The 4,954-nt window shown below is 41.1% G+C and overlaps 1 pseudogene; it reads left to right on the top strand.

The window, feature by feature from the left end:
* The first annotated feature begins 4,573 nt into the window (after nt 1-4,573).
* On the top strand, nt 4,574-4,715 carry LOC115295003 (annotated as a pseudogene).
* The last annotated feature ends 239 nt before the right edge of the window (nt 4,716-4,954 follow it).

Here is a 4,954-nt window from a genome sequence, read left to right as displayed (position 1 = left end):
GATTGGCAGGGTTGGCTTCTTCTGAGGCCTCCCTCCTTAGCTTGTGGATGACCATCTTCAACCCATGTCATCACATGGTCTCCCCTCTATGCCTATCCATGTCCAATTTTCATTTTATAAGGCTATCAGTCATACTGGATTAGGACCCACCCTACTAACTACATAATTACTTCTTTAAAACAGCTACATTCTGAGGTACTGGGATTAGGACTTCAAAATGAATTTGGAGGCAATATAGCACAGCCCATAGCAATCATCCAATTTGAATGCAAACACAAGTAAAAATGGGCCATCACTCTTAAATCTATAGAAGATTGAAAAAAAAATCAGAATACAAGGCCAAAGAAATAAAACATGCATTTGTTGATCACATTGCTAGCAGCTCTGGATTTACCATTTAAGAGAGGGCAATCTGCCTGTGAGATCACTACCATCGGAATGCTATGTGAACACGGGTAGTGCACGTTTCTGAGCTTTAATGAAGAGGTCACTTCCGGATAGTGTGATATTTGAAAAGCCTTTTGAACAGTGGGTAGAATTTTAATAGAGGCACCGGATAGATGAGGAGGGCTCTTGTCGTGTGACAGATTCACTCAAATCACCCAAATAGGCTGGACAAGTCCCTGTTTGCCAACTCTTTCCATCTTCTTTCCTGTGTCTGGGCATCAAACCATTTTCAGATTTTGTTAAATGCTCTTTTTTAAGGTAGCTTTTAAAATAATACTCTCTGGTTTCCTTGATTTAGATTGTGCTTCCTCATCTTCTTTCCATTTCTGTCACTGTTAAAAATTGTAAAAAGTTTGGGTTTGTTTTTTTCCCTATGTGCGAGCTAAGAACTAATCCTGCCAGAGATTCGGGATGTGGACAGATGACATAAGACTCCAGCGTCAGAAACGAAGGACTGTTTATTACTCACAGCCGTTTCTTCCATCAGGAAGAAGGTGAGCTGATACTTGCATGAGAAGTGATTTGTATCATAAGAGAAGAGCCTAGAGTTTAGGGAACCCAGATCTTTCATAGTAACATGCTTGCGTTTTGCCCCTGCGAGAGACAAGGCTGTTCAATACCAATATCTCTCAAAACGTCGTCTGGAGCAGATGGGCAGTGAGTGCCTCACTTGCAAGATGTGCAGAAATCTAAGAGGCCCGTGGAGAATTCTCTTCTAATAGTCATAAGCACCTTTGGCCAAACAAATTTCCTGTTGCATTTATGACAAATAAGTCCCAAGACATGTATGTGTGAAAAGAATGTCTCATTAAGCCTTGGGTTTAGACTCTGGGTTTTTCTTGCTTCCATTCGTCAGTGGTTTTGACTAGGAGTCTGACTGCCCATGCTGCAAATCTCTCTCTCCCTTGTCAGCAATTAGGCGATGCTCTAAACTCCAAGCTTAGCTACTCATTACGTCCTTCTGCAAATTTCTCTAAAATATGGTAAGTGATTTTACCAGGGATCAGCCAATCTTGCGCAGTGGGCCAAAAGGTGGTTTTAACGTTTGTGAAAATTTGTTAGAAGCAAAATAAAAACACAAGAATAAAAACACATGAGCAGAACCTGGATGTGATCTGTAAAGTCTAAAATATTTACTTGGTGGCCCTCCACAGAACATGTTTGCCCACCCATGTCCAAAAACCTTTGGAAACGCCACAATAATTGAACTATGGCTTCTTCCCTCTCTACCATTCCTTAACTATGTAGGTAAGACCATGGAAGGGGAAGGTCTAACATAGTTATTGGATCAGGCAAAATTTCTCTGATGATATTTTATTTAAATATTTTATTTAACACTGTATTTTATTTCCTTCCTAACAAATGAGATTTTTCTTTTTCTCCTTCTCTCTCATATACCTGTCTCACCCTCACTTAGCCTATCCATCAAATGCAACAACCCATTATAACAACAGCTGTTTTCATGACAAGTTACAAGTTTCAAGCAGAGTCCCAGGCACTTTAGGTACATGTTCTCTCATAATCCTCATAGTAACTGTTTGAGGTAGTCACTGGTGTGTCCATCAAACAGTTAAAAATACTAGGCACAGGTTGGTTAATGACCTACCGAGGTCATTTAGCTTCTAAATGGGAGATTAAGAAGCATATTTTACTGCTTCTGTCCATCAGAAGTGTCTGCCCTCTTGGAGGCAGTGATCTATCGTGGTGGAAGCCACTGGTCTTCCCTGGGGTGCGGGGTGGGGTAGGGGGTGGATGAGGAGCTGAGAAGGTACAGGAGGAAAGGTAAGAAGGTCTCTTTATTGACATTCTTTATGCGCCAGGACTCCTGTTATGCACTTAAAGAAAAGTCACTCTGCGGGCACCTGGGTGGCTCAGTTGGTTAAGTGACCAACTTCAGCTCAGGTCATGATCTCACAGTTTGTGGGTTCAAGCCCCACATCAGACTCTGTGCTGACAGCTCAGAGCCTGGAGCCTGTTTCAGATTCTGCGTCTCCCTCTCTCTACCCCTCCACAACTCCTGCCTTGTCACACTCTCTCTCAAGATTTAATTTTTTTTTAAAGTCACTTTGTTTAATCCTTGACAACAAAGGCTTTTTCCATGTTTATATATGAAGAAAATGGAGCTCAGAGAGCTGAAGACATTTGCCATGCTAGTGGTAGAATTTGAATCCCTCTCTGTCAGAGTCACAATTAGTCTGCAAAATTATTGTCATGTCCCTTGGAGGAACAGCTGCCCGATGGCTGGTATGGCTCTCCTTAAAGAAGATGATTAATAGTGTAGGCTGGGTTTAAGCTAATGTTTATAAAGCACCCACTGAGAGGAAGGTAACATGGTAGATGCCAGAGATACAGAGCACAAAGAGGACCCACCTTCTTTCTTTCTACCAATTCTTGGTTAAAGGTAAGACACTGTATGTTTTGGGAAGAAAATAGTGTTTTTCAGATGCTGTACATTACACTTAAAGCCGGCTTTCTTACATTTTCGGGTCTTCTGTTTGTTTTCTGACAATCAATGACCTACAGTTAATTCAGAAAGGGATTTCTCGGAGCACCTGGGTGGCCCAGTCAGTTAAGCATCCAACTTCAGCTCAGGTCATCATACCAGCTCAGGTTCGTGGGTTCAAGCCCCGTGTCAGGCTCTGTGCTGACAGCTCAGATAAGTGTATTTTTCAGGGTAGCTAATTTTCTTTGGAAGCCATCAGCCTTTTATAAGTATTTTCTGTAGGAAAACTTTGTATTGCTGTACATATGAATATACACATATTTAACCATATCATCAGGTAAATGCATATAAATTCTGCCTCAAATAATTGATAAATTATTTTTTTTTATTTTCTCGGCTTTCTTTTATTTTACCATCTGTGTATTCCAGGTACTCTTATAGATGCTGATAAAACATTAGTGATCAAAATAAAATTTAAAAATTGCATTGATCACCTCCGGTATTCCTCAAAACTCATTACCTCGATCCAATCATGAGAAGATGAAAATATCTGACCAGTATCCTTCAAGCTCATTAGGGTCCTTGAAAACAAGGAAAGATAGAGAAACTGTCACAGATCAGGGGAGATTAAGAAACAGGATGGCTAACTGCATCATGGACCCTGAAACAGAAAACGTGCATCAGTGGAAAAGTTGGTGAAATCTAAACACAGTCTGTACTTCAGTTAACAGTATTGTCATGATGTTAATTTCCGGGTTTTGATCAATGTCCGGTGGTTATAAGATGCTAACATTACAGGAATCTGGGTGAAGGGTAGACATGAATTTCTCCATACTATTTTTGCAGCTTTTTGGTGAATCTAAAATCTCAACATAAGAAAAAATTAAGAAAAACCGTGACTTGATAGAGATTACATTCTGGTGAGAGAAGTAAAACAAACAAAATACAATAAGTAAATTGTGTCTCAGTATCAAGACTGGATGATTTTGAAAATTCTCAGACTCTAAATGGTACAAGATACTACAAGTCAGAAATGGCTGCCAAAACAGTAGCAGGGAGAAAAGGCTGAGTGTGTGACTGTGGAACCTTTTATTAAAGCCTCAGAAAGATAAAAAGGTCAGAATACTCAGTCACAGAAATAGCCCGTGTGCTGTTTCATTCATCGTGCATTTTTAGCATTAAATCTGAATGTTTAAGGAAATATCACATTGAAGTATTTATCGCTCTTACTGAGTTATGCGACACCCCTTCCGTTTTGCCCAGCGCAGGTGCTCAAGTCTTGGCACCGTTCAGCAGGGACCTCGGTGTTGTTATCTTTATTTTACAGTGAAGGAAGCTCAAGCAGGGACAGGTAACTAACACTGTCCCAGGCTGCACAGCAAGGCGGCAGTGTAGCTGGATCCAAAATCTATGTCTTTTCTTTTTTTCTTAACTTTTAATGTTTATTTATTTTGGAGAGAGAGCACGAGTGGGTGTGGCAGAGAGAGAGGGAGACACAGAATCTGAAGCAGGCTCCAGGCTCTGAGCTGTCAGCACAGAGCCCCGTGTGGGGCTCCAACCTACAAACCGTGAGATCATGAGCTGAGCTGAAGTCAGAAGCTTAACAGACTGAGTCACCCAGGTGCCCCCAAAATCTATGTTTTTAAACACTCTCCTATAAACATTTTTTTGAAATTACTTTTAATCGCTTCTCGGCCTTTTGGCTAAGATCAAGTGTAAAAATTATTTTTAAAATGGAGGGGTGCACCTGGGTGGCTCAGTCGGTTAAGCATCCGACTTTGGCTCACATCATGATCTCATGGTTCGTGGGTTTGAGCCCTGCGTTGGGCTCTGTGCTGACAACTAGCTCAGAGCCTGGAGCCTGCTTCAGATTCTCTCCCTGTCCCTCTCTCTGTGCCGCCCCTGCTCATGCTCTGTCTCTGTCTCTCAAAAATAAATAAACATTTAAAAAAATTTAAACAAAAAACACTCTTCTATATAGGGTTATCCTTGTGCTGACAATTCTTAGAGACTGTTGCAGTGTGGCCCCAGAGAGCAGAATTTCGTGATCTGTCACTTCCACCG

The sequence above is a fragment of the Suricata suricatta genome, chromosome 6 (assembly GCF_006229205.1).
Source record: "Suricata suricatta isolate VVHF042 chromosome 6, meerkat_22Aug2017_6uvM2_HiC, whole genome shotgun sequence".
NCBI classification, from domain to species: Eukaryota; Metazoa; Chordata; class Mammalia; order Carnivora; family Herpestidae; genus Suricata; species Suricata suricatta.
The sequence above is the reverse complement of the archived record's forward strand: the minus strand, read 5'-3'. Positions and strand labels throughout refer to the sequence as shown.